At 45.1% G+C, this 21695-nt stretch overlaps 1 long non-coding RNA gene across 1 annotated transcript in view; it reads left to right on the top strand.

Moving 5' to 3' along the window:
* The window catches only part of LOC115088707, an 80571-nt gene that overhangs the window by 17873 nt on the left and 41003 nt on the right, over positions 1–21695 (top strand). The window contains exon 2 of the long non-coding RNA XR_003855828.1: positions 20437–20550. This is a non-coding gene — a long non-coding RNA (uncharacterized LOC115088707). The remainder of the gene's footprint in view (positions 1–20436; positions 20551–21695) is intronic.

Below are 21695 nucleotides of genomic sequence, written 5' to 3'. Positions count from 1 at the left end.
GCCCTCAGCCCCTTCTAGCACTCAGGTGGCATGCCAACAGCCCCCTGCCAATTGTCAGAAGTGACAGCCCGCCATGGAGGAAATTGGGTGGTGTTTGGTAATGCAATCCTGGGGAAGGAGGCAGGCAGCCTCAAAAGTTGTAACCAGGAGCATCGGGGAAATGATTGCCCTTGATGACCAGCCCTTGCAGGTAGTGGAGAATGTGGGTTTCAAGCATTTGCTGCAGGTCTTAGTTCCAAATTACAAAGTTCCCTCCAGAACCGCATTTAGCAGAAAGGTCATCCCCAGCATGCACAACCAGTGTCACAGTCACATCCAAGTGCTGCTAGCTAAGGCAGAGGGGAGTGTGCATTTCACCTGCGATATCTGGACCGCCATAAATGCTGCACAAGCTTATCTCTCCCTGACAGCACACTGGTGGGACCTGGCTGAGGCAGGGGGCAGCAGCAGCTCTATTAGAGAACAAGTATCAGGGTAGAGGTGGGCTTTACTGCACACCCACCTGATGGCCAGGCCCATACTGCAGCCAATATTCTAGCATGCATCAGACAGATGCTGGCAGGCTGGCAACTACACCAGCGAGACAGGAATCTTCAGGCGGGGTTCTTTGTCACAGACAATGGTGCAAACATGGTAAAGGCAATGTGCAATGGGCACTGCACCTTGCAGTAAAGTCAGCTCTGGGGTTGGAGTCCAATCACCAAGAGAATGAATAGCTGCATACTTTAATACACAAATGCAGGAACATAGCAGCACACTTCCACAGAAGGGTGAAGGCGGGGCAGGTTCTCTGTGAAAAGCAGACTGATTTGAGGATTCCTCACAAGCATCTCATTCAAGACATTGTCATCCAGTGGAATTCCACCTATATGATGCTGCAGAGGTTAGTGGAGCAGCAGACACTCCTTCATGAACTTTCTGCGGAAATGGACATAGGTGTGCAGAGTAGGGATGTGCATTCATTTTGAATGAATGCGCAATCCGCAACATATAGAACCCTATTCGTTGCATTCCTGGGGTTCCAAAACATATTGCAAACCCCCATGAAAGCAACGTATCATTAACGAATAAACCCGCACCCTCCTGACCCCCACCCCCCAAGACTTGCCAAAAGTCCCTAGTGATCCCCTGTCAAAACACTAGGCAACCCCCAGAAGCTTCTAGCACCCTGTCATCCACCCAGCAAAAGGTGCCGGGCCAGGAAACACCCCATCCCCTACTTACCCCATCCATGGGGGTCCACTAAAATGCAAAAGAGGCAAGAGGGAGGCCCACTTATGTACTCTTCCTTTAATGTTCTGACCAAAATGTTACCAGTCAGCCTTGAGACCGGCAGCATAGTGACATTAAATGGCAATGGTCTTAGAACCATCCAGTGCCATTTTCTTGTATAGCCGTATGTTTGTATGGCCTTACAAGGAAATGGTGCTGCCCAGCCCTGAGACTGGCACCATTTTAAAATTGCTGGTCTCAGGGCCAACCAGCGCCATTTTGAAGACAACACTAATGGGGCAGGGGGGTGAGTGGGCCTCCTTTCTGCCCCTTTTACATTGCAGATAACTCCATATGAGGGATAAGTGGGGGCAGAGGTGGCTCCCTGCCCCAGCAGGTTTCACTGGGGAGAAGAGGAGTCAATGGAGTCTGTGACATGAGCCACAGGCCAGGATGCAGGTCCAACCGCAGGCCCAGCTGTGGGGCAGGCTCCAGCAGCCCATGGTGCAAGTTCAGAGAGAAGTTGTGGGGAAGACTCCAAGGTAGGCTCCAGGGCAAGCCACAGGGCAGGCTGGGCAGGCTGCAGGTCCATGAGGCAATCCACAGGGCTGGCCGCAGCCCCCTGAAGTTGTTTTTTTAAAGTAATGAAAAGCTATGCAATTTCATTGGGTTTTCTTTTGTTCCATTTTGAAAAATTGGTGAAACAAAATAGGAAATGTTGTTGACATTATCTATTATGTTTCAAACAAATGCACAAATGCAATGTTTTGTGACCAGGGCCCTGATACAATATTATTTTATTTGTTTTTGAAACCTTCCTGTCCATCCCATTGCAGCCAGATTGTAAAACACGCCCATCTCAGGGAATTAAGAAGATTGTATATATAAAATGTGGTGGTATACAAGTTAATCATTATTGCAGTTTAAAAGTGAAAACATTTCTTTGGGACTCTGTTATAAGTGATCATTCTCTCATGCTTTCTATTGACTGTTCCTTTTTTTGATACAGCTCCTCTCCTCTCACTCAGGCCGATGAAATATTGGCGCATGGAAAACAGGCGCTCATGATTGAGCTCCCGCTCTCCTAACGCATACTAATGCACCTCTCCGGACTGCCTGATGTAATATTCAAATGGGCTGCTGTGATAAAAAGGAAGCCCAAGGGGAAACTGTGCATCCCTAGCGCCTCCTCGGCAGCAAGTGCCCAGGAGAGGTGGCTGTCAGCTGGTTAGGAAAACGGACGCTCAATTTTTCATTAATTGAGAGTCCCTTTTCCTAACCTGATTACCAACACACATTTTTTACATTTTTTTTTAAGGTTTTTCCTTTTTTGGTTCCTCTGACTTAATATCACCATGATATTAAGTCGGAGGAACTATCAAAAAGAAGTATTTTCAGCTTTTCTGTAAACATTTTGGGCTCATCAAGAATTAACACCTGCTCCAGGGAGGCATTGATTTTTGAGGGTAAAAATGTGCATGTCGGGCACTTTTTTTTTTTTTTTGCTTCAGGGGGAAATAGCTAATAGCCTCATCAACAGCAATTTACATGTGATGAGCGCTATTAGCTATGCGCTCAGTTGTACTCGTGTTTTGGACACGTTAACCCCCATTTTGCATCGGGAGTTATGGACACTCATCCAAAACATACATCCAATCATGTGTTGAGCCGTGCGCTGCAGCCAGCTCATGGCATTGCATTGGCCTAACTGTGTACACGGTGCTGGCACCTGGTGACAATGATGGGCCAAGAGAGTTTTCTTCTTTTCACTCTCAGAATCACTCCTGATCACTGTGGGCTCTAGATCCATTCTGGACAACTTAAATGGAACTCTTACCTCTTCCCAAGAGAGAAACCATTCCCTTTTCATAGGCAATAGACTTCTCCCATTCTCCTGAGAAAGCTCCTACTCTTTCTCCAGACTCTGGAGAGGAGAGTTTCTATTCTTATCTTCTCCCTGAATTCCATGAAAACTTAGAAAAGTTCCCCTCTCCCCTACTGACTCTATGTGGGGAAAACATGCATGCTGCCACAGTATGTTCCTCCATGGGAAAAAGCACCAATTCTGGGGGTAGGGCCCATGACATACACATAGGGCTTTCATTTTGAAATCCATGCACCTGCTTTAACCCGCATACTTTGTACGTGAAAGCTCTCTGTGTCAACATCACACTGCTGGATTTTGAAAGGAACATTCTGCAGGGAGTCACCCTTTGAAAATCAACTTACAAGCACCACGGGGAGTTTAAAAGTTGACCCCCCCAGTGTATATGAATATGAATGCTAATGACAAATGTGGAAACCCAAAAGCACCCAAATATTTTTCAGCATTGCTTTTCCACTTTTCCATTCTTCAGTATCTGCATGCTTGTCACCCACATTTGCCTTTAAATTACATTTGTCATGTGAGTCATTGATTCAAAATGATGTAGAACTGGAAAAAAAAAACCCATCACATTCTGTTCTCTGGCATGATATGAAAGGGATGAAAAATGCTTCACACTTCAAATCACATGAAGTTTGAAAATGGTAGACGATGTGAAAAGGGATATTTTTTATGACACATTTAAGTGCGACAATGACAGCTGTTAAAGTAATGGTTCTGTGCTATATGGAGTAGACAAGAAAGGAATTTCCATCAAGGCCACATTTTGAGCTTCTGCACACAAAGGTGAAACTGCAAGTTAAAAAGAAAAAGAAAGCATTACTCAGGGAAAACCAAGTAACCAAAGTTTTATTAAGAAGGGAAACAAATGCTGCTGGTCTAGTTCATGAATGCTACCATTTTGCAGAAATTCATAAATGGAAGAATCCGAACAGAAATGTTGTGACTGGAAGAATTTGTGAACATCACTTAAACAATTCTTAAATGATTAAAGTCTTAAAGACACCAATCCCTTGGGCACTTCCTCCTGAAAATCAAATCTGAGCATTTTGACCATGTGCACCCATCTTCATTGCACACTGCAAAGTACTAATTTAAAGTAACACAACAAAGAAGAGAGAAGCCCAACAGAATATTGCCAGGTTGGCAAAATAGTAGATCTGGCAGACATGGATTATTTTCTCAGTGTTTTATCCCCTCTAGATTTAAGGCGATATTCTGTGACTGTACAAAAAAAAAATGTAAATACAAAGTTATATTATTTATTTTATTGTGTTTATATATCACTTAGCAGTAAATCTAAATGGTGTACAAATCTAAAACATTCCTATCAATCACAAAAAGACCATAAATTATAACTGTTTTACAATATATATCATCATTCAAAATATAAATTAAATCTCCAATGCTGATAAACATCTGCGTTCTTCCTTCAGCACACAAACATCATTTTATTAAACACTCAGGGGTAGATTTTCAAAAAATATGCGCGCTTCCATGTGCGCGCGTTACCTGGCGAGCACAAGTTATAAAATTCCGGGTCAGCACGCACAAGGGGGGGGAGCGGTATAATTTTGCAAAAACTTGCAGTGACACATCAAGACTTCCCCAGTTCCCTCCCAGTTCGCTCCAAATAAGGAGCGGACTGGGAGGGAAATTCCCAACCCCCTACCCTATCCTCCTTTCTCCTTCCCCTATCCTGCCCTCCCCAATCCCTATCCTAGCTACCCTTATTTTTTTTTATTTTACCTTTTGCTCCTGCAAAGGAGCAGGAGCAAGTTGCACATGCCGGCAACCCCACCAGCGCGCAATCCCCCGGCACAGCAGCAAATGGCCGCTGTACCGGGCGTCTCTAGCCCCGCCCCATCCCCTTTTAAGGCCCCGGCACTTACATGCATCCCGGGGTTTATGAGCATGGCCGGGCCCATTTGAAAATGGGCCCGGTACGCATAAGGCCTGGCCATGCTTGTAAACCCCTGGATTTACGTGTGCCGGGGTTTTAAAATCTACCCCTCAATATTTACCCCCTCAAATATTCTTTATTATATTACAATTGCCTGTGGGAGTAATCATCACCGTGGGAAATTCCGAGCCTTTCTTCACAATTCCCTGTAGCTTTGCACAAAAGTTGCAAGATAACTATTTAGATGAGGCACTGTTCTAAGGCCTTCTTTGGCATTATGAGGACAATTCACAAACGGCCCGATTTTAAATGGCCCACGCGCATAAAAAACAGGGGTTACCCATGTGGCCGGGCCTTGCTTGCACTGTGCCCATTTTAAAAGGGGCCCGGCCGCACACGTAACCCTCGTTACGCAGAATACGCACACAAGAGCCAAGCCAAAGAAAAGGGGTGGGGAGAGAGGCGGGGCTGGAGCCACTGGTACAGCAGCCGTTTGCCGCAAAGCCTGGGAAGCGCGTGCTGGCAGTCAGCCTGCGGGTGCAAGTTACTTCTGCTCTGGGGGAGCAGCAACTTAAAAAACAAAACCCCCTCCCAAAAGTAGGTAACATTTAGGGGGTGGGAAGGAGAGGGGAAGGGGAAGAGAGGTTAGGGTGGGTGGAAGGGAAGTTCACTCCCAGTCTGCTCCTTAATTGGAGCGGACTGGGAAGGAACTGGGGAAGGCCGTGATACGTTGCCACGAGAATCTTGCCAAATTATACCCCCCCTTGCACATGCCGCCCCCAATTTTATAACATGCGTGCACCGGCGAATGCATGTTTTAAAATTGTGCGTCCATTTGATGTGTGCATATTTTTTTAAAAATCTATCTCAAAGCAATTAAGACCTGCTAATATGGGTTCACCTTCCCAGACTGCCCTGTTTGAAAAATTGCCCACCTCCATGCAGGCAAAAATGTTTACATTGTTTCCCACTGCAGGAACCTTTAGTTGCTTTTAGCAGAGGCATTCCTGGAGACATGTTTTGGAAAGGATTGGGAAACAGTTGCAAGTGTAACTTTGCTTTTCAGTTCATTGTGCAGTATTTCCCAGCTCCAAATCTACCCCACAGAAAAAGCAATGGTAAAGTCCATGGGTCATTTGCATCCGCAGACAACCTATTACTGAGGTGTTGGCTGATTGCAGAGGGCTTCCTTTTATACCTGGGCAGGGCGTGATGTCATCAGCCAGCGCCACAGAAAGACTTGGCTGCAGGACCTATAAAAAGGGCTCTGAAGTGCAGGAAGTTCTAGCCAGGGCCCTTGGATGCAGCATGGTGTGGGATGCTATGCCGGAGGGGCTTTGAGGTAAAGAGTGTTACAGCTTGTCCAGCTAACTTTCAGTGCTAGCTGAACAAAATCTGAGATTTAAAGATTGTGTCCCACTATCCAACATAATTTTGTCCATTACCTGCATAAACTTTAGCTGGATAAAAATAGTTGGTGATATAGGGGCTTCAGGGGTATGGATACATTTTAACTCACTAACTCTGGTTGAAATAATTGTACTTTTAGTCAGATAACTAAACTAAAAAAAAAAAAAGGAGCAGATCAAGCAGCATTCAAACTGTTATGCTCAGGCTTGTGGACCCTTGTGCCGACGGAAGGATAGTATACTTTGGAGGAAGATCCGTAGGTTCTCCCGTCGGGTGGCGAGGCAGGAACAGAAGAGGTGACCAATTGACCCTCGGCACTGGAGACAGATGCGACTGTGAAGGCAGATGAAGAGTCGTGATGTCAAGGAACGGAGGTGTGTCTTCGCAACTGGAAGTCCGTGGTCCCCCCAGGAGGAGCCCGGACTGCTGGGACTTAGGTGGACCTTTGAGAGGTCAAGGAACAGACGTACGGTGCAAGGGCTGTCTGGAGCTTCACCCCTGGAAGCCCGCGGTCCGTCCCCCCCCCCCCCCGGGAGGAGCCCGTAGGGACCCGGGCCGCTGGGACTTAGGTGGGCCCTTGAAGACGATGGTCAGAAAGAGGTCCAAGGTCAAGTGCCAGAGGGTTGTCGCTTACCAGTCCGAGGTCACACACCGAGGGATCACCACTTGCCAGTCCGAAGCCACACACCAGAGAATCACCACTTGCCATTCCGAAGTCAATACCAGGAATCACCGCTAGCCAATCCGAAGTCAATACCAGGAAACACCGCTAGCCGATCCAAAGTCCGGAACCAGGAATACCAAGAGGAAACTGGAACAAGGAGTCAAGACGCTGGAACTCACCAAAGCAAGCGGACTCAAACAACTCTCACAGGAGACGTTGCCAAGTCGAGGAATGGTCAGAGGAAATCTCCTTTTATACTTCCTCTGGCCCTGTGGATAGGAATCAGCTGCAGGCAATTAAAGGGACGAGGTCTTCTGCCAAGTCGAGGAATGGTCAGAGGCATGGTCAGAGGAAATCTCCTTTTATACTTCCTTTGGCCCTGTGGATAGGAATCAGCTGCAGGCAATTAAAGGGACGAGGTCTTCTGCTGGTGAAGCTCCAGACAGCCCTTGCGGAACACAATACAAACTACCCCACTATTCCCAAAGATACAACAAAACAAAAAAACTAGGGACCAGCTTTACCCAATCCCTGCACACACAAAAAAAAAAGTCCTGGCCCACATTTCTATCCTTACCCATTTGTCAGGTGTGGGTTTTGTAGTGCACCCATTGGTTAGCTAAAATTTGTCATTATTCAAAAGATTCAAACTTACCTGAATCTCTTTATCTGAGTAACTTTATATGCAGTGACACATTTACATGGATAATTGCTACTAAATATTCAGCTAATGTTATCCAAGTACATGTATTTGGATAACTTTCCCGGTCCATAGCATACCAAATATTGACCTCAGAATTTTTACTGCCTTTTGATTTTGGGTGTCTGAAACTTTTTTCTTGAACACAGAATTTTAAAATACTTTCATGACTGCATCTTAGAGCTGGTTTCATGTATAAGAATAGCATGATTTCTTTCTGGGATATGTAATAAAAAATAAGAATGTTGTGTCCTTGGAAGAAAAACAAATTTGGGGGAGGTACAAACATTGATATAAAAACTTATTAAAAATGTGATATTATATTTAGTTATTTAAAATATCCATAGACTGTCTTTCCAAGAAAAAAAAAAAACAAAGTGGTGACAACAAAATAAACAATATATAAAATTCAAATATCCAAAATGTAAATACAATACAAAAATCTGATTGACAACATACATACACTCATAAAACTGAATCAACAAATCAATAAGAGCTCATCGGGAAAAAGTTCATCAGAGCAACATCATGAGGGTACAATTGAAAGGTACTGGTACATAGACGTCATTTGTTAACTCCACATCCAGATGAAGCAGATTGATTGCTTCCCTATCAGAGAGTTATAAATGAGGAAAATATCTGAAAAATGAAACACCCATGGTTTTGCTTTTCTTGCTGCCATGTCACTTTTCTTTAAAATTTAAAAAAATAAGATCGCTATGCTAGAGTTGAATCTTCTTAAATATAGGGAAGAAGGCAAAGAAAAGGAGGGTGAGATATCCCAAGCTGATAGGCAGTTTGGCTGTTCGTTGATAGAGGCTGGAGCAGCCATCCTGGGCTTGAGTAGCAAGACCATCTAGAGACAGAGGGAGGGAAATAGCAGAGGTTAGTTGCTGTGTCATTGTATGAGAGCAGCATACTTACCTAGAAGCCATTCCCTAGTTATGAGACCATCCTGGAAGCAGTCATGAAAGCCAAACTGTGAAAGGATGTAGGCATTGTTGAAGGCCCCTGGAAACCTGGGCACAACATCTATGATATTCCCCTTGGCCTTGCAGACCACCTGCATGTTGAGGGCGTGGAAGCTCTTGCAGTTGTGGAAGGTGGGCCTCCTTGTCTGCAGATGCCCTTATAGGGACATGAGTGCAATCGATAGCCCCTAGAACAGAAGAGAAATGTGCAATTTGGTAGAAATTAGTTATAATGTATGCTTTTTGCTGACTGCACTGGGGGAAAGCAAAATACTGATATGTTTTCCTTAGAAATACAACCAGAACCAATCTATTCATGTAGAGGTGGCTAACTGGCTTATTCCAGTCATGACCCTTATGTCATAGTGACCTTGAGGTGTACTGGCAAGATGTGGCCTCTCCAAGTGGAAGGTTGAAGGTCTTACTCTGTTGACAGAGGTATAGTATGGTTTCTTTGTTGAACCTGAACCTGTACAAAACTAGCTACTCAGACAGATCCAGAAACTGCGCCCTGATCTTGTATATTCTCCCTTTTTCTATCAATAATTTTTATTAAACATGGGATAAACAGACAGAACAGAAACAGAGAAAATCTCTTTCAAAAAGGTACATATAAAACCAGATTCAGGTTCAAATTCAAGTTAATCATCTGAACATGGAGTCTGCATCCCAAGTATTCATTTTAATTTCTATAACTGTTACATGTGCCGGGCGCAGCAGACCCATGGCTTGTCCCCCTCACCTCTTTCAAAGTAATCCAGTACCTGGTCCCACATCTCTGGCGGCTGTGGACCGCCGGCTCCATCATCGGGCCGCCTCTAGTGCCTCCGGCTCTGCTACTGCTCCTAGCGCTCCGCACCAGGCCTCTCCACGTGGGCTGCGGAGAGATGCCATTCTGACCAGCGCCACACTGCTCCCTAGGCGTGCACACGCACACAACCAGACCTTAAGTAGGGCCCGCAGCGGGAACCTAGCCACAGGCCCCGGATGATGACATCAGTAGAGCTCCGGTATATAAGGCTGGGACCCGCTACTTCAGATTGCCTTTGCAACAGGTCCCCTAGCTTGTCGAGTGCTCGTTGCTTCTGCTGTTCTTGGTTCCTAATTCTGAGTATCCTTGTTCCTGTTTCCTCATACCTGTGTTCCAGTTCCTTCATCTCCCCTTCGGATTGCTGCCTTGGTTTGACCTCTCCATTGACTGACTACTCTGTTGCCTTTCTCCAGCCCCGGACCTCTGCATTGCTTGACTACTCCATTGCTTCTCTCCAGCCCCGGACCTCTGCATAGCCTGACTACTCCATTGCCTCTCTCCAGCCCTGGACTTCTGCTTCATCTGACCATCCACTTGCTTCTCTCCTCATCCAGACCTAAGCCTTGCTTGCCACTGCTTCCGGATTGCCACCAGCCCTGAACCCAGCTTGCTCAATGACACCTCTTCAGCCCTTGTCCTGGTCGTGGCCTATTCAGGCTTCGGCCTGCTCTTGCTCGGGCGCCCCCTGTCTCACTGTGTTCCTATTAGTGCCCGGGTCTCCGGGACTCCGCCTAGTCCAGTATAGACTGATACTCTCTCCTGTTGCTGCCTCTGAGTTGACCTCGATCCATCCATTGATGACCACCGATGGAGGCCATCTAAGTCCAGCTGGCCCCGGCACCCAAAGGCTCAACCCACGGGGAACGAGGGCTGGTATTGGTGACTCGCCAGCCAGCCTCCGTCCATCAGCCCTCTCTGCCTGCCAATGGTGGGGACCCGTAGGATCCCTCCTATGGGTAGTGTCAACCCCACCTCAGCCCAATAACTTTTTTATTACTTCATGTAGGAAATCCTCTCCAGCATTACACCCCCACATACCTTCCATACCACAATCATACAACACACTCACAAATACAGAGAAGAGTGGGTCTCTCAGATCTGATAACAATTCCCAGCTATAACAGTCAACTATTAATTAATCTAATTTAAGTACTCTTTTCCATAATGCAAAATACCCCTGAAGATACAGCAAGTTTCTACTGGATGGGGAATCTTTTTTCCACACTTCCACCAGTACATCATGATCCACAGCCGTACACATTGTAGTACATCAAAATAGCACCGTCCATCGGGGTGAATGTGCCAGAGTTAATTAACCCTGATGCAATCCCAATGGATGACATTAGAAAAAAGAGGACAAAGCGAGAGCAACTGTGAGGCCCAGGCGTTGGGACCCAGCCTCTAGGCCAGGCTCCGGTATTAGGCCTGTGTTGTGGCCGAATCCCCATCAGCAGGACCTGGCCTCCAGGCCAGTTTGTGGCAATGGGAATGGGTCAGGCTTCATCCTAAGCCAAGGCCCCAGGCATTAGGACCCAGCCTCTGGGCCGGATCATGGCACAGAGCCTGGGTCTGAGATGAGGCCTTTGCATCAGGACCCAGCCTCTGGGCTGGGTCATGGTATTGGGTCTGGGTTCAAGCTTCAGTCTAGGTCAAGGCCCAGGTGCTGGGGCCCAGCCTCCAGGTCGTGTCATGGTGTCAAACTTGGGTCTCGGTTGAGGCTTGGCCTTGCCATTGGATACCCAACAGATCAAATAAGATCTTTTTCGAGTCTCGGCTGAGGTCCCGGTATTGGGCTGGGCCTAGCCTGAAACCCTGGCATCGTGCTTGGGCCTTGGCCATGGCCCCTGCTTTGAGCCTTGGCCTATGCCCCAGGCAAGGCCCCAGTTTCAGGCCTAGGCTTAGGCCTGATACATTTTTTTCAAACAAATGCAATGAATAAGGTTTGTTTCATTCAGGAGGCCCCCCAAATCATTTTGGGGTCTGCCAAATGAAACAAATTTCCTTATTCATCATGTTTTGAAATTCATTTCAATCCTCCCTAATGTTCACACTGTGGGGAGAAAATGCACATGGTCCAAGACTGTTTCTGGCAGGAATACACGAAGTGGGATCGTAGATCAATAGAGACTCTCAGTTGTAAACTTGTGAAAGGCTCGCAAGCTAGATTGAGCGAGTTTGTGAGCACAGTGGAAGTGGGAGACTTCCCCCACACAAGCTTTGCTGGTCTCAAGGGGTCTAAGGACTTTGATCCGGAGAGGCTTAGCCAAGAAAATGCCAATCGAAGATATGGAAACAGAAACCTTCACCTGTGCCTATGGGAACCTGAACTGATACCCAACAGATCTGGTGGTATTGACAACCTCAGCAGGTCAGGCCAGCCTAGAGGTATGAAAACTGCCTCATCTCCCATACCCCGTGGTACTTAGTTGAGACTATCCATGGTTTGAGACTCTCTGGGGTCACCTCATGTCTGGTTTGAACCCTCCAGACTCTAATGAACTGTATCCTCAGCAGACCTCTCCATGCAAAGATGCAACTTTATTCCACTGGCAGCCTAGGAGGGGGAAACCCCAAAAGAAGTGGCGAGGAAAGCACCTCAATAAGCTACAATCATTAGGATCTGCAGGACATAAGACAATGGTATAAGGGGACAAAGAGTGTACAGAGGTGACATAGGCAATGATAAGTCATTCTTTCCCTGGTCATGCAGATGGAACCGGGTTCCTAATCCATGGTGGTAGCCAGGAACAGGCAGCCACTCACCTTAGTAAGGGTGAACTGAGGGGGAGGGTTTGTAAAGGAGTATACCAGAAACTCCCTCAAACCACCTTAAGGGACCAGTCATAGCTATCTATCCCGGTCAGCTTAAGGTTCAGCCTGTAAGGGTGAATGGAGGCTCCCCACACCATACTATAAGGAGTTAGGGCCCAAATGGGTTAGACACACCCCGGGGGCAGCAAGCACGAAGCTAAACTATGCAAAGACCTGTTATGTTTGAGGTTAGTTATTGTCAGAACTGCAAGTGAGCAGCTTTTCTTCTGTATTGTGTTTGCACTGTAAATAAAATTGCACTTAAAGAAACCGCTTCCTTTATCCCACTAGCTGTTTCCTAAACCATGACTGACCACGTTGCCACATGTATCCTTAACAGAAGGGACAAAATTTTATCTTCACATATTTTGAAGAGAGTAGATTAAGTTCACGCTATTTGATGCTAAAAACATGGAATGTATGAAGCCTTTTGTTATGCGAAACAAGTTGCATTTCTGCTTTTCTTGGTGGTGCTTAATCCAGGAAGAAGATAATAGCATTGTCATGTTTCATAATTACCAATATGCTTTAACGAACAAGCGATCATCTGTTGTGATCACATTTTGTTAATGTTATTGGTTTACTGTTTTATCTCTAATCTGTTTAGAGCATATTTATGATTTTGCAGAATAGAATCATTTTAAATAAATACATACACATCACATACATGTGCAATTTTTTCCCAAGTTTCTCTATGACTAATCAGTATTCTTGTACAAATAACCTTATGAATATCAAGAATAGCTTATTGGTCAAGAAACAAGGTTAGACAGAATTCTGCATCAATGAATATGATGATTGTTCTGCAGGAGCTATTTAAGTCTGCTTTCAGTAAGAAATTATCCATGTTAGTTATACAACTTAATTTTGGGCAGCTAAAGTGATTGCATGAGTACCTGCCAACATTTTCTGATCCCTTTAGGGGACAATGAATCATTGTACTGGTAAAGACTCTATTGTTTCTCTGCCATGTTTCATAGTACTTTGCTGATAATGTCACTAAACAAAGGAATACGGGATCATTTAATTGTGTAATACTGTCATTAACCTAGGACTTTGCTATTATTATTATGACAACACCCATTTAGAAATAAAATGTTAGTGATATTAGGACTAATCTCACCAATTTGCATTCCAACAAAAATGAGAGAATAGCCTGGGAATATGTAATCCCGAACTTACATCAAAGCAGAGTATACAGACAGGCTTCCCCGTGGGATCTACTGACATTTACAGTACTGCACTGGGCTGCTGGTACTATAGAAACCATCTCCCAGTTTTTTTTTAAAGAACACAAAACTATTGAGAAAAGAAGAGCAGGAGAGTTTAGGAACTGCTGATCACTACCTATGATTGTAAGGACTCCCCTTCCAGTGTTTTCTAGAGAAAACAGGGAGTTTGGGAGGCTCAGATCTGGCAATCTTGCCTCAGTTCAGGGTCCATTCACAAGAAGGTGAAAAGTTATACTTCAAGCCCCTGATTTTGTTTGTTCTGTTTGTAATGGGGGAGGGAGATGGGTTAAATATTTTGAGGGTGGGTAGGGAGGGGTGAAGGGGCATAGAGAATCTGTTATTATGTGACAATTTACTTATGATGAGTTATTTGTCTGGTGCACTACATGTAAAAAGAATAACTGCATGATATGCTATGTGTGCAATATAGTTAATAAACAAATTTGAACATAAAAAAATGATTTCCCTTTATTTAAAGATGTATCTATTGTCTGTAATGCCAAAGTCTTACCTTCTAGGGCTTTTCTCAGTTAAAGTAGTAGCATCTTTTCTTCCAATAGTAAAATTAAATCCTAGAAGGGGCATAGAAGAAGCGTCGTTAGTCCTAGAAATAACTGACTCAGATTGCATATTAGCTTTCCATGTAACTACTAAGGATAAATGTAAATGTAACAATAGAATTAGGAATAGAATAACCTACCTGATAGATAGACAAAAGATTAGCTACCTTTGAAATTTTATGATCCTCACCAGCTTCTGAAAAGAATCCCCTTTGACTCTATCAATCATCTGGTGTTAATTCAACGATTATATGAGTTAGGGCTTGATGCTATAGCACTCAAGTGGTTTACGTTTTTCCTGACAGATAAGACCTACTGGGTCAATTGGGATTCAAACTTGTCATCAGTAAGATCATTATTATAGGAACTCCACTGGGCTCAGTCCTAACTTCAACACATTCTAATCTATACCTTCCACCTTTTGCAGCCTTAATTCAAGATCATGGATTTAGTTGTTATTTTTTTGTAGATGATATTCAGTTAGTGGAATACATTGATTCAACACATCTATATGACGAGAAATCTTAATAAATGTGGGTTTTTTTCTGTTTCTTCCTTGCTAATTGGGCATAAACTCAAACTAAATCCATAAAAGTTGTCGACACTTCAAAATCAAATTAGCAGTGGTAATTGCCCCGCAAAAAGTTCTCCTTTAATTTCTGGAGTTAGAATTTGTCCCAAAGATGTAATGTTCTCTCTAGGAACTGAATATAAGATCACAGGGACTTATATTCAGCATCACTTAGCCAGATAAGATCAGACTTAATCCAGCTAAGTGACACCATTTCAGCTGCATTTAGCAGCCTCCAGTTACCTGGATAATTATTTATCCAGCTAAATAGTTAGTTGGCTAAGTGAAGGGCAGAATGGGTGTTCCAGAGCAGAGCTATTTATCCAGCTAATTTAGGTCTAGTTCATCAAATTGCTATAAAAATAGTGGGAATAGTGTAAGCGCTAAAAAAATGGGTGTGGTTAGGCGAATTTCCTGTATATCGTTTTAGATAGGAAATTATCGTGTCACGTGTTACGTCAGTGCATTGCATGTCATTTTACATGGCACGCGTTGATTTCTGCATAGCACATTATTTTTCTGGTTTATGTATACTGGCTTCTTGCAGCTGCCTTTTTGAGGGTGTGTTAGGAGTTTGGAGAGAGGCGAGCAGAGTAGGTGAGCCCTTGGTTGGAGTTTAGTGGATTTAGTGGATAGCGATTCCTGAGTGAGTTGTCCTGTCTTCTGTTCTAATATATTTACCTGAAACATTGTCTCTTGTCTTTATCTGTCTGTGGAAGTTGTGATTTTTTGCCAAGTTTGTCAGTTTGCCTTTGTGTTTGAGTAAGGCATGGTGGTGAGGTGGAGGAGGAGGAGTGGTGAAGCATAGTGGTGCGGCATAGTGGTAAGGAGGACTGGTGAGGCATGGTGGGTGAGGTGTGGTGGTGTTGAGGATGGAACATGAGAGGCAGGGGAGAGAGGAAAGGAGAGGCATGAGGAGAGGAGGAGGGAGAGGGAGGACAAGAGCTGGAGTGCAAGGGAAGGAGTAGGAGTAGAAGCAGGGACAGGGACAGGAGTACAGATAGGGAGGGAGAAGGGATAGGAGGAGGCGTGAGGGGGAAGGTGATAGCCAGGTGAGTCCAGTGGGAGGAAGACAAACAGGCTAGGAATAAACAGAGAGGGAAGAGGGGAGGGAAGACAGTAGGGCAGGTACAGGGGAGAGGAAGGGAGGGGAGAGAGGAGGGGGGACATGTGGATCTGTATAATACATGTTAGGCAGCAAACAGATATTATACTGATTCACATGCCAGGCCAGTACAGGGGAGGCAGTCATCCTTGCTCTCAAGAAACAGCAGGCCTTTGAGCTGTCTGCTCTTGGGCTGTGGGGTTGGTCGAACCTACACAACTCCATCACTCCTCCTCAGTTGTCACAAAGCTGCTGACACGATGTTAGAGCAGCCAGCAAGTAGACAGAGATGCATAATGCACAGGTTGAGTCAGGATACATTATGCTGTGAATATCGTTTGCTAACCCCGTCCCCAAAAATCAACTGCAGAAATGTGCCACCACTTCTATATATGCACACTAAACATATCAAGCTATATATGGCAGATCTTTGTAGGCATCAGCTGCCAGCCTAAACATCTGGCAGAGTATGTCAAAAAAGATGTGGCCTATTGTGGCAGCCTCTATGTGGAGTGTCCAGGATCTATTCTACAGAGAGGAGGATAAATAGGCCATGGTCTAGAAAAAGGGAACCTCTGATAGGAGTGCTAGCAGGCCTCAAGGCCTCATCAATCCCCCCCCCCAAAAAAAAAAAACCAAAACAGCTAACCTTCTCTGACAACTAAAGCTCTTAGAACCATAAACAAGTCCAAATAACAAGACAATTAGGCCCACTCCAAGTATGAGGTGGAAGTACATCAGGGTTCAGGGGGTGGAACGGGTACACTACAGGCAGATATCTACTCATCCAGAAATGTAACACACCTTATCTGAGGTCTGATGCACATTCCCCCACCCCTCTGAACACAAGGAATAGAGAGTGTGAGCTGTAGATGGAATGGTCTTGAGTAAGCGTGAGCCCATTTTCTCAGCCAATGATACAATTGTATCTCTGAGGCCCCGGTTGTAAACAGTGGAAACACAGGATCACTTGGGTTGAAAGACAGTCTGTGCAAAATGGATGCACACACACTGCCTGCTCTGGGGTATGCATAAGTGTGGTAATGGAGGGAACAACAAGGCAAACATCACTCCCAGAACAAGGCTATCACAGCACGTCACTCACCCAGGAGCGCACAGTAACACATATGTGTTGGCCCTTTTTTGGGGACAGACTACCTCCAGCAGTTTGTGCACCTACACATGGCCAATGAGTATGTTCCTGGCATGTCTGTAATCGAACATCCATGCTGTCTATGGCTGCATGGTCCCTGCGTGATAATGAGGGAATCAGAGTGCAAAGTACACACAGAAGATTAGGCACACCTGCCAGCATGACAGATGACTGTGAGAAGAATATCTGATAAGCACTTTGTCAGAGGTACTGACATGGCCCCTGAAGCCCTCAGAAGGCAGGAAATGCTTGTCTTGAAAGAGGCCAACAAACAAAGTGCATAAGCCATCATGGCAATCACATGACACCTCTGGGAGCAGTTGCCCCATACATTCTGCACAGTGAGAGGTTTCCCAATGAGGCAGGTTGTATGCCTTGAGGTCATCAGTGGAAAACAGCTTCTCTAGCCTTTATTCTATACAGAGGTGATGAATGAGAGTCTATCAGCACACCTGCCCTGCTCAACACTAATTGTAAAAGTGACAACACATGAGGCACAGCCTATAGACTGCAACTCATCCTGCTTGGCCTCAAGTCCCGGCAACCATGTGGATTAGTGAGTAGGGGTGTGCATTCGTTTTGAACTTATATGTAAAACGCTACTTTTTTTTTTTTTTTACTTAAAAAAGTGATGAGGCGAAAATGATCGGATTTCCAACTTATTCAACATAGCTATGTTGAATATGTTGGAAATCGCGATCGTTGATCCTAAATAAAAATGTAAACCCCTCACCCTCCTTAATCCCCGCCAAGACTTACCAAAACTCCCTGGTGGTCCAGCAGGGAGTCAGGAAGCCATTATTCTATTCCTTTGCGAGGAGCACGTGACGTCCGAGTCACGTCGGAGTGACGCGGCCGTCACGTGGTCCACTGCGGTTCCGCTCCCGGACCCCTCCTTGGACACAAACGGAACTTTTGGCCAGCTTGGGGAGGTCAGGAGGCCCCCCCAAGCTGGCCAAAAGTTCCGTTTGTGTCCAAGGAGGGGTCCGGGAGCGGAACCGCGGTGGACCACGTGACGGCCGCGTCACTCCGACGTGACGCGGACGTCACGTGCTCCTCGCAAAGGAATAGAGGAATGGCTTCCTGACTCCCCGCTGGACCACCAGGGAATTTTGGTAAGTCTTGGGGGGGGATTAAGGAGGGTGAGGGGTTTAAATTTTTATTTAGGGAACCGGGGCACGTATGGACGTAGACTCAACTTATGGAATTCTCCATATATCCATATTGACCGAAATTGACCCCCCTTTTCGACTTATGGACTTATGAACATAAACCTTTTGTCTGCACATCCCTATTAGCGAGGGCCTGCAACCATAAAACCCCTGAAAGGTGGTGATCGACCTTGGAAAGGAGCCATTCTGCAAGCTGTTTGTCCCAGGAGTCCTCAGCCTATGTGCTTTAAGGGTGGACATAGATGGCACAAGGACAGTAAGTGATACTACCTACCACAACAAGCAAAGTACTCAGCATATTTTCTAGGTATATACAAACAAACAGCAGCACCACATGACTAGCACTGAGCTCAACCGGCTAACAGTCTTGCAGTACCGTGACATCTCCATATCTGACTAAGGCTAACTGTGATGGATCAGGCAAGGAAATTAACTTATAGCACACCTTTGTGTTGGATTTAATAATTAATCTGAACCTTTTCTTAGGAGAAGTGGGTGCTATTAGAGTCATTAGAAACTAAAATGTGACTTTGATATTTCTGAGGTGACTTGCAAATACAAGTGAAGGCATGACACCATCTGATTCCCAGTCTTGCCTTCACTCAGTCTACCCAACATCCTTGTATTAGGGATGTGAATCGTTTTAGGACGATTAAAATTATCGTCCGATAATTTTAATATCGTCTTAAACCGTTATGGAACACAATACAATACAGATTCTAACGATTTATCGTTATAAATCGTTAGAATCGTGAGCCGGCACACTAAAACCCCCTAAAACCCACCCCCGACCCTTTAAATTAAATCCCCCACCCTCCCGAACCCCCCCCAAATAACTTAAATAACCTGCGGGTCCAGCGGCGGTCCGGAACGGCAGCGGTCCGGAACGGGCTCCTGCTCCTGCATCTTGTCGTCTTCGGCCGGCGCCATTTTCCAAAATGGCGCCGAAAAATGGCGGCGGCCATAGACGAAAAAGATTGGACGGCAGGAGGTCCTTCCGGACCCCCGCTGGACTTTTGGCAAGTCTCGTGGGGGTCAGGAGGCCCCCCACAAGCTGGCCAAAAGTTCCTGGAGGTCCAGCGGGGGTCAGGGAGCGATTTCCCGCCGCAAATCGTTTTCGTACGGAAAATGGCGCCGGCAGGAGATCGACTGCAGGAGGTCGTTCAGCGAGGCGCCGGAACCCTCGCTGAACGACCTCCTGCAGTCGATCTCCTGCCGGCGCCATTTTCCGTACGGAAAATGGCGCCGGCCATACGCGTATGGCCGGCGCCATTTTCCGTACGAAAACGATTCGCGGCGGGAAATCGCTCCCTGACCCCCGCTGGACCTCCAGGAACTTTTGGCCAGCTTGTGGGGGGCCTCCTGACCCCCACGAGACTTGCCAAAAGTCCAGCGGGGGTCCGGAAGGACCTCCTGCCGTCCAATCTTTTTCGTCTATGGCCGCCGCCATTTTTCGGCGCCATTTTGGAAAATGGCGCCGGCCGAAGACGACAAGATGCAGGAGCAGGAGCCCGTTCCGGACCGCTGCCGTTCCGGACCGCCGCTGGACCTGCAGGTTATTTAAGTTATTTGGGGGTGGGGGATTTAATTTAAAGGGTCGGGGGTGGGTTTTAGGGGGTTTTAATGTGCCGGTTTTTCGATTTTTCGATTTTTTAAACGATTTTCACGATTTTTCACGATATTTTACCCCCCCAAACGGCAACAATACGATTCCCTCCCCCTCCCAGCCGAAATCGATCGTTAAGACGATCGAGGACACGATTCACATCCCTACCTTGTATTGCCTCTGTGAGAAGCTTACCTCACCAACATGACATCCCAATGCCCAATGACCTCACCATCTGGACATGATAGCTGATAACTAGCCGAAGTAAGTGGAGCATGGATCAACTAAGTATTCGTGCATGCAACCACAAAGAGGTATGCTAGCTTGTAAGGACCTGTGAGCATTATGGGATTGCCACAATGTTGCACAGGCACTTTACCAAAGGTTATAAGTGAAGGCATGCTAGGTGATCACTCTGATGTTAGCAGTGCCTCTGAAACAGCCGAGGCAGTACTTTCAGCAGTGTCTTTGCATGCCCATGTGACAGAAAACATCCCAAGTAAAGGTGCACATCTCAGCATGCAGGCGTTTGTCAGCTATGTGATGAGGATGTAAAATGGAAAGTCTGTGATTGATACCTTAAACTGTCTACCTATATCTTTAGGCTGGACCGTTAAGCTTCTGAGCCACTTGTAATGCTGCATCTTTTGCCCAATAATTTATTTTTCAGAAATTGCAAGAAAAGAAAAGCCACGCAAACAATTCTTATCTCACTTGCTCAGTTTTTGATCTAAGGAAGCAACCAATCATTAGTGAAGAAATGTATTGCTGGCCCAATTGAAAGGTATCACTTTTATTTATTATTTTTTTGTTTATTGACCTTTATTTTGATGTATTCAAATAAACTAACATAGCAACCATAGAATAATTTGCAAATCTTTGCAAAATGAAAATATGATTTTTCACATGTCCTTCAACAAGACTTCCTATAATCTACTTACAGTCTAGTAAATTCAAATGCAATTATGTATGATTTTGTTTACAATCCATTTGATTTATCAATATGATTTATAATAACTTTTAAAATGGTTTGACACTTTCTGAATTGTTCATTGATGTTAGAGGAAAAAATATGTTACTATGACCTTTCAAGAATTCCATCCTGTGACTGGATAAAATTTGAAAGCTCATTTTTAAAAGCTAGTAAACTTTGGTGACGGAAAAAAGATAGTTCTAGAAAGTGGGACAAGTATCTGCACAAAAGCCTGTATTTCAGATTTCCCCAGGGAGGATATTTCTGGAATGGCTTTAATTGGATTATGTTATTCTTCATGTTCGCTGGGTGGGCAGTGATGCATTTTTGGTCTTTACAGGAAAAAACATTAATTCATGAATTCATTCTTTGTGTGCAAGACCAAGCTGAGACCATTATAATAGTTTAAAAAAAACAATATACACACAGAATAATATGGAAACCCTCAGCTTTAGGAACTGCACATAATTAGTTAGCATGAGCAGTAGCCGAAATAAATTAAAAAAAAATCATTGTGTAAGCAAGCACAATGTTACTAGGAATCAGAATTATTAATTTAAAAATTCCCTCATAAGATGCCAGGTGGTGATCTCTGATCATACCCTTTCTAATTTCAGACATTTTCTCACACAAAACTATTTACTTTTCACCATCTTAACTGAGGCCAAAGCAAAAGCGTCAGCTTTTGATTTTTCAGAGGTTGTTATGATGGCAGTGGCAGAACTAAGGCCTATGAACACTTTAGTGATTCTAGGTCAAGGGAAAATTTTGCTAGAAAAGATTGATCAATTGAGGCTGCTCCAATATGGAAATATGTGGAGTCACTGTTTAACTCATCACATTTAGAGGGCTCTCATCCTCACAAGATGTAAAAAATCTAGGCCACCGACCTCCTGCCTAGATCACAGGTATCACTATAGGGTGGCAAGGCCAAGAAAAATGGCGTGACACTCCTT

This window comes from Rhinatrema bivittatum, chromosome 3, assembly GCF_901001135.1.
Source record: "Rhinatrema bivittatum chromosome 3, aRhiBiv1.1, whole genome shotgun sequence".
NCBI classification, from domain to species: domain Eukaryota; kingdom Metazoa; phylum Chordata; class Amphibia; order Gymnophiona; family Rhinatrematidae; genus Rhinatrema; species Rhinatrema bivittatum.
The sequence above is the reverse complement of the archived record's forward strand: the minus strand, read 5'-3'. Positions and strand labels throughout refer to the sequence as shown.